Consider the following 9,394-nt stretch of genomic DNA (forward strand, 5'->3'; position numbering starts at 1 on the left):
TTAAGTTGAATTTAAATCTTTCACCACAATCACCTACCTTGATTTTTCTTATAGATGTTTTTTGTTAAATGATATTGATATTAAGCGGTAATGGAACAAAAAAGAATAAAAATACACAACCAAAGAAAAGAAAAGGCAAAATGTATTAAGTACATTATATAATAAAAATGGCATTTCGACTACCAATGCCAAAATAAAATCAAAATAATGGATTAATTGACCTGTTCTTACAATGATACAAATACTTGATTTTGAGTTTGCCAGTTCATTGGGTGGACTTCGCATCCTTGATTTTTTGTCTTTTTGTAAGGAAGAAAATAACGGCACGCATAAAACTAAACAAAAATATAATGTATATATAACTAAAATTGGCTATACGTCCTCTCTCCTCAGTATTTTACTCCCCCAAGTCCATCTACCATTAAATGTCTTATTTTTCATTTTTCGTCCGTCCGCCAATAAATATCTCATTTCACTTTTTACTATATTTGGTAAGTAGACTCTACGTTCCACTAACTCATTTCACTCGTATTTTATTATAAATGCTGCATAATCTTTATTATATATCGTTTTTGGCACCTATAAATCACATTTTTTGTACCTGACGCAATTTCCATCCAAAATACCCTCTAAACAAATTCATTTTTCCATTTGTGTCATAAATGATATTTTGGGCATTGACAAAACTAGTAACAAAAGTGATATTATAATATCTTCTCTCATTCTCCTCACTCTTTATACTTTTATTATTAATCAATATTAATATTATTATTTTGATGTTATAAATTAATAATTAATTTATTTTTTAATATCATTTAAATATACTTAATCATAATTATAGTTATAATTATATTTAATTATTATAATAATAATATTGTTAAAAACTAGTAGTAGTTAATAAATAATAGTAATTATTATTTTATATTAAATTACTAACTAATTAATATAGTCTTAATCAAATTATAATTATGAATTGTATTCATAATGATAAAGAGTTGAATATTTTTAGTTAGGTGTTTCTAACCCTAAAATGAGTATAAATAATCTAATTAAAATATTCAATTGATTTAATCACTTTAAATAATTAATATAATTAGGTGTTTTGTTATTGATTTATATTATGAATGCAATTAGATGTAAGTATAAAACACTAAAAAGAAAGAAGAGAAAAGAAAAAAGAGGAAACATAAACTAAGGAGAAAAAAGAAAGAAGAAAGGAAGATAAAATACTAAAAAGAAAGAAGAAAATGAAGAAAAGAGAAAGAAGAATAAACTAAAGAAGAAAAAAAAATCACATACTTGGTTCTATTTAATTGAAATTTCCAAAAATATCCTCCATAACAAAAAAAATCACATATTTGGTACCTAGGGTTATTTTTGTCATGAAGTATAAAAAACGATATAAAATAAAGATCAGGTATCATTTATGTAGTTCACTCTTATTATAAAACAAATATATAAATGTAGGTCTCACATTTAACTAACTTTTTCTACTCATTTTACTTTATAAAGTCAAACAATTTCTTAAAACTCATGTCAATCAAATACTATGAAACATTTAATCATTGGACGGAGGGAGTATTAATTTGACCCAATATGTAATATAGTTGAGATACTAAAATCCTGAGCCACTCAAGAGTGGACATCTTAAGTGGGGGGCAAAGAGAGTAGATTATAATTAAAATATAAAATTAAATTATTTACTTATAAGAATGTATACTTAAATACAATGCATATACAATGCATAATGTCATAAATTAGCAATAAATGAACTTAAATGGTTTGAACTTTCTTAATATAAACATGAAATATTAGTAGATTATTTAAATTGGAATTAGGATGGTATGACATTATTAGGAAAAATATTCTTTAAATCCATTCGATACACAAAATTGGAATTAAAATTCTATAGAATTGAATCATAGTAATTTAATTTTAAGTCTTTCGTTTGATAAAAATGATAGAATTGATGTGAAATTGAATTTGAAAAAATTACCGTGTGTGTGCAAATGTGTGTGTATGTGGTGTGTGAGTGAAGTGTGCATGTTTGTATATGTAGTGTGTAAAGGTGCTCAACTTTATACTAACTATTTAAAATTTCAATTAATAATTTTTGATATGGAATTCAAGGTAAAATTGAAAAGAATTCAATTCTAAATCTAAACTTTTAATGATACCAAATACTAAATTTGGAATTAAAAACTTTAATTTCAATTCCACAAACCCAATTCCATAATACTGAACTAAGCCTAAGTAAACAGATTTTTCTCTCGCATTCAATGATTAGTTTTTCAATCTAGGAATTGAATTGGTGAATTATTATTCAAGATGTAGTTAGTGTGGACAAATAGTTTTGAAGATTTATATATAAAACAAATAAAATTAATATTATTTCACAAAAGTAGATAATTTTGAGGATTTAAATACTCCTATATACTTTATTATTCATTTGATTATTCAATACATATATGAATTAACTATATATAAATAAGAATATAATTAATTATGTAATCCTAGTGCAAAAACTCATACACAATATTAACTGTTCCAAAGGATCATTACATATCATATACATAAATCCACATAATACGGAAATCGACAACTTCCATTTAGGATACGAAACCACACAAGCATAGAACAGCCATAGTCATAACATATGACTATTCTCTTTCATTAACACATAAATACCTATAGCAAGTTAAGACATATAGGAAGATCATGTAACCTTTTGGTGAGTCTTGAAGCTTAGACGCGCTAGCAGTCAACACGAGCCTTTCAAGCACCACGAGAAACAAACGAATAAATCCCACTTATGTTGTAACCTATCAACTTCCACAAGCTAAGCACTCGTCGCGGTTGGCTAAAGAGCATACCATTTGGGCAATCTTAGAATTCTCGTCATCAGCAACCGCTTTAGCCTTATCATCCTGCAGAATGTTTGCATTTTGCTTTGAGCATGTGTAAAGGGGTTTAATGGAATCATTCGTTTTGTAAAGAGAGAAACTACCTTTATCATGGTAGTGTCAACTGTGAATTTGATGGCGTCGGCTGCTGCACGTGACCTTAGGTAGTACATGCCCGTCTTCAAACCCTTTGTGTCCAAGGATAATAAAATCAGTACAAGTATAGATAGCATATGCCTTTTGATTTTTCTGAATTTGCTACATATGTAGTTTAATTTCTGTTTAGCTTACCCTAGTCCAGGCATGGAAGTGAAGAGAAGTAAGCTTTCCAAAACTGGGTTGGTCCATATGGATGTTTAGGCTCTGACTCTGGTCTATGAAGCATCCACGGTCGACAGCCATATCAACCAATATTCGTTGTTTGATCTCCCAAACAGTTCTGAGAATAAGCGAAATGAATTAGCATGAGACAAATTGAAAAGAAGGGACAGTTTAGAGCTCTGATTTCCATGGAATGCATACTTGTAAATAACTTTAAGATCTTCAGGAACCTCAGGGATCTTTTGAACAGAGCCATCCTCATAAATTATCCGGTTCTTGACATTAGGAGACCAAAGCCCCATCTCGGTCAAATCATGGAGAAGATGCTTGTTCACAACAACAAACTCACCACTGAAAAAGCCACAAAGCATCAGTATCGTGGCAAACAAAATGTTGATGAGGGAAGCTGGATTAAATATGTTGATGAGCCAAACCTTAGAACTCTACGGCTGTAAATGTTGGAAGTGTATGGTTCAAAGCACTCATTGTTCCCAAGAATCTGGCTTGTTGATGCAGTTGGCATGGGTGCTATGAGGAGTGAGTTCCGGATCCCATGTTCTGTGATCTTAGAACGAAGAGCATCCCAATCCCATCTATCTGACGGATTCACTCCCCACATATCTGGCTGGATGATTCCCTGAAAGATACAGCCAGGTTTAAATGATGATGCCCACATAATACGAGTACAAACATATATTTTCTTATATGGCAATTCTGTAATCAGACAAGTTACGGGAAGACCAACAAATGGGGAAGTTTTCGTCAGTGTTCCAAACCACCATGTAATACCAGGTAATTGAGACTTCATAAAAAGTTTACCAATAGTGTGATGAACAAGTTAAGAATTTTGGATATATACCTTGCTAACAGGGCTGCCATTGTATGTCTCATACGGTCCTTCTTTCTGAGCAAGTTCACAAGATGCCTTTAATGCATGATGGTATATGGTCTCAAATATATCCTTGTTTAACTGTTGAGCCTGCACTTGGAAATAGAAACAACGAACTTAGCAAAATTACAGACGAAACATGTCAAAGAAAATATCAGCTTTATACCTCTGGAGATTCAAATGCCATGCCAAGCAAGATGAAGGTATCAGCAAGACCTTGTACACCAATTCCTATTGGCCTGTGACGCATGTTAGACCTTTTTGCAGTTTCAACTGGATAATAATTCGTATCAATTATCTTGTTGAGGTTTGTAGTTACAAGCTCAGTAACCTGCACAAACAAATCAACAGGTAAAGATGCAAAAAAAAATCACAATTATGTACACAACAGACAACTTAAACTGATTAGGTAACCAGCAAATAAAATTAACACACCTCGGCCAGTTTGTCAAAGTCAAAATATCGGTTTTTAGACCCTAGGCTGCCAACAAGCTTTGTTGGTTGGGACTCCAGAGGCACACCCTTAAGAAATTAGAGAAACAAATTAAGAATATATTCAAGTAAACTAATATAGATAAGAAGGATTCATTCATATAATAAAATAGTAACCTTCTCTCGAACATAACGTGGTAGAGCAATTGATGCAAGATTGCAAACAGCAGTTTCTGTGGGACTTGTATACTCAATTATCTCAGTACACAAGTTAGATGATTTTATGGTACCCAGATTCTGCTGGTTGCTTTTTCTGTTGCAAGTGTCCTGCACATAAGAGGTGAAGATTCAGATGGAACTGATGTTCAGAAAAAGCATAAGTAAATTATGTATTGCGAGACTTGTCAATTCCATTACCTTATAAAGCATATAAGGAGTTCCAGTTTCAATCTGGGATTTCAAGATTTCAAACCACAAACTCTGTGCCTGGACAACTTTCTTAGCCTTTCCCTGAGTTCAATACAATCTAAACATCAGAAATCATAATCCACTCAAAGAAAAAATATTAATGTCATCACACTATACGAGTCTACTTTACCTCTGTTTCGTATTTAGTGTACAAAGCTTCAAATTCCTCACCCCAACAATCAGCTAATCCAGGTGACTCATTTGGACAGAACAATGACCAATGACTATCAGATTGAACTCTTTGCATAAAGAGATCAGGTACCCAAAGACCATAAAACAAATCTCTTGCCCGATGCTCCTCCTGAAAATAATTGGTGGATGGAAGAGTTCATATAATATTAGGGCAGTTATTGCATCAGCAAAAACACCTCCAATCTTAACTTTACCCATAAAATAATCAAGGGGAAACAATGCATTTCCACAACATCCCCCAAAATAATACCTTTCCATGATTTTTCCTCAAATCAAGAAACTCAAAGATGTCAGCATGCCATGGCTCCAAATATACAGCAAAAGCACCTATCCTCGTCACAGAAAGACAACTATCAAAAGTGCAATACAAATGCAAGCTATACAATAGCACAGAAGACGAAATGTGCAAACCTTTCCTCTTGCCACCCCCCTGATCCACATATCTAGCAGTGTCATTGAAAACTCGAAGCATTGGGACAATGCCATTGGATGTTCCATTTGTTCCACGTATATAACTTCCTGTAGCCCGGATATTGTGGACAGACACACCAATTCCTCCAGCTGATTTGCTAATGACAGCACATTCCTTGAGGGTATCATATATGCCTTCAATACTATCATCCTTCATGCATATCAAGAAACAGCTGCTCAACTGTAATCAATGCACAAAATTAAATATTTCTTAAAGAAAAAAACTTAAATTTCCAATTAAAACTAAAATCTTTTCATGAAAATAGTTAGCATTCATAGTACTGGAAATTGATATATCACTTGGTAGTTATATCGGTTATCATACTTGAGGTCTTGGTGTCCCAGCATTAAAAAGGTGGGTGAGGCATGAGTGAACCATCGCTGGGACAAAAGATGATATGTTTTGATGGCAGAATCTATATCATCTTTATGGATGCCAACAGCAACCCCATTAACATGTTTGTGTCTTTCGACAACCTTGCCTTCGACCTTTAATAGGTAAGACCTTTCAAGTGTCTTAAAACCAAAGTAATCATAGTCAAAGTCTCTGTCATATATGATCTCACTGTCAAGACGTACAGAGTTCTGCCAAAAGGAAAATAATACAGCATTAATACATTGAATAATTTGCAATATATGTTAATATCATGGGATTGAAAATCAGCAAAATATTAACAAGCTTGTATATATACCCACCCCCTCCAAACATTATGACCCATGTCATTTACACATGCATCCATACAAACTAAATAATATCAATGAAAGTAATGACAAGATAGAAAGACACACTTAGCAAAATTGCATAGGGAAGTAATATTCTCCACAGATCAATTGAATTAAGTTACAATTTGCTACATTCTTAACCATCTCCGGTTCATACCAATGCTGGTATACATAATAAAATCACTTAAGAACAAATACCTTCATTATAATCTCATACACATCATCAGCAATCAAAGGGGACGCTAGTCCAGACCTCTCACTCACATGATTGTACATGTCTTTGACCTGCAGCAATTATGCAGTGTGTTAACACCCCAATATTTATGTTAATAATTTATCTGTAAGACTGAAGTCCACTTACGTCTCAGAAAATGATTTCTTGGTATTCTTGTGAAGATTTGAAACAGCGATTCTTGCTGCCAACTGCATATTGCAAATAATTAACATCAGTTTCAAGATTCCAAAAAGCACTTAACCAGATATACAATAGAAATAGGGTGGGATCCTCTGCTGTGGGGGGAAATACAGAAGACTGCGCTGCTAAACAACACAGTTTTGCTTATATTGCGACAGTTTTCTTTTGCATACACATCACACACAGAGATATAAGAGAGTTCTACAGCAGCTATGAGCACGAAATTGCTTCAGAATGGTGACAATAGGTACTCATGATAGGTATGTAGGGCAACAGTATTCTCTCAAAATGTCAATTTCCATAACAGGCATGCACTCATTTAGCACATGTGGAATTTACAAACAAGAATTGGTATAAATAAGACAACATTTTCAAACAAAAATCAGATAAACGAGTAGTGTTTAACATTACCTACTTAATCAGCTATACATTCAAACAATTAGAAGTTCCAGAAATTACAAATAAAAAATTGATCCAAAAAATCAGCATATCATCAGTAAATTAAGATAATCAAGCCATATTTCACAACAAATCGGAGAGATCCACCAACAAAACACAAAATCACGACGACAAAATAACAATACAAAAAGGATAAATCAAATCAGCAATAAAACTCACACAAGCATAATCAGGGTGATTGGCGGTCAAAGCAGCAGCCGTCTCCGCCGCCAATTCATCAAGCTGGCTGGTTGACGCCTTTGTACACCCCGGCACAGACTTTCGCGACACCAAAACTGGGTCACAGTGCTCGCTACTGAGCCCATAACTCAGCTTTTTTAGCCGCGCGGTGATCTTGTCGAAGTGCACAGCCTCTTGCCTCCCGTCTCTCTTCACGACATACATATTTTTGCAAACGAATTTCGAGATTCCACTCGCTTGGGACTTTTGACAAACAGGTGGTGGGTATCCACTGACAGTCTGCAAATGGTCTCTCAGCTTGTATATATAGCCACAAACGCGGAATACAAACAAAAAGAGGGCTTTTAATAGCTCTAGGGTTTTGAGAATTTTCCCTCTAAATTTGGGGAAGATTTGAACATTTCCCGCCCAATTGAAGAGAGTAGATAGTGGAGCGGCATGTGATCCACACCTACACTAAACTACACGTATTTAATTATCAGTAGTTGGGTTTTAGTAAGCTTTTATTTTGAAACTTATTTTATTTAACTGTTATACTCCATGTATCTAAATGGAGTAACGTTGAGTTATGAAGTTATTTTCTAAGGATAGTATTACAGTACTCCCTCCATTCCCGAAAAATTTGTCAATTATTTCCTTTTTCGCTCGTCGTTAAAAATTTGGCACCTTTCACTTTTACCATTTTTATTAGTGGTCCTTACATTCCACTAACTCATCATCACCCACATTTATTTAAAAACTAATATATAAAAGTAGGACTCACATGCTCCTAGCTTTTTCAACTCACTTTCTATTACCTTTCTTAAAACTCGTGTCAGATCATTTGGTGCCAAATTTTAAGGGGGCGAGGGGAGTAATATTTTTTGTACAATATAGAATCGAATTAAAAAATTTGATCGGTTGAATCTATTTGAAAATTCAATACCAAATTAAGGTACAAAAGCAAAATGAGAGTGAAGATTATATGCAATGAATGATGATGATGATTAAGGTAAATACACGTGTCAAATATAGAATCGAACTAATTAAATTGATCGGTAGAATCTATTTGAAAATTCAATACCAAATAAAATGATTGGAATATTATAGTTCGATTTATGATAAAAAAAATTATTATATTCACTCACGAGTTTGTAATAGGCGTACACAAAAGTATATACAACTAGAGCTTCACTATATATTTTTCTATTTAATATATACTCCATAGGCCGAGTCTCATTATTCACAAATTCAGTCTTAAAACACCGAATTAGAGACCAAATTAGGACCATTAGATCTAGTTTTTAATGGATAGATGAGATGATGTAGTGAAATTATCGCATTCATTAGGTAGCCAAATTACTTTAACCGAGGGTCATTTTTGTCAAATTATATTTATAGTTTATTACTTCATCCAGGAGATTATTACTCCATTCCAATAGTTAATTACTTCATTCCAGTAGATTATTACTTCGTTCCACTTTGAATTTGAATTTGTGTTTAACCTTTTTACAAAATTTAAAGTGAATAGACTCTGTGAAGTGTTTTCAAAATGAAGTATTTATTTTTTATTATGATGTATGTCAATGTTGATGAAGTTATAACCTCATTTAATAAAGTAATGGACCGAAGTAATAACCCAATTGAAGTTCAATAAAGTAAAAACATATTGTGGATGAAGTATACTTGTTGAATGAAGTAAATGCACATATAAATGAAGTAGTGATCACTCTTCCTCATATGCTCAAGAATCCCATAAAGTAATAACCTAGTCGAATAAAGTGATAAAACTATTTGGATGAAGTATTATAGAAATCTAAATAACGATGATTTTTATACTTTTTCGTCTCCAAATTCGTAGCCAATAACAGTACAAGTTGAATAAAATAAAAGTAGGAATGTTGTGCGTAGTTGCTTACAAATTCAAATTATCAATAGAGAATCCCACAACTTCAACTTCAA

General features: G+C 32.9%; 1 pseudogene; it reads right to left on the minus strand.

Annotated features, from left to right (window-relative positions):
* Positions 1–2,484: 2,484 nt before the first annotated feature.
* On the minus strand, positions 2,485–7,712 carry LOC121791386 (annotated as a pseudogene).
* Positions 7,713–9,394: the final 1,682 nt, after the last annotated feature.

Source organism: Salvia splendens, unplaced genomic scaffold, assembly GCF_004379255.2.
Source record: "Salvia splendens isolate huo1 unplaced genomic scaffold, SspV2 ctg80, whole genome shotgun sequence".
Classification (NCBI taxonomy): Eukaryota; Viridiplantae; Streptophyta; class Magnoliopsida; order Lamiales; family Lamiaceae; genus Salvia; species Salvia splendens.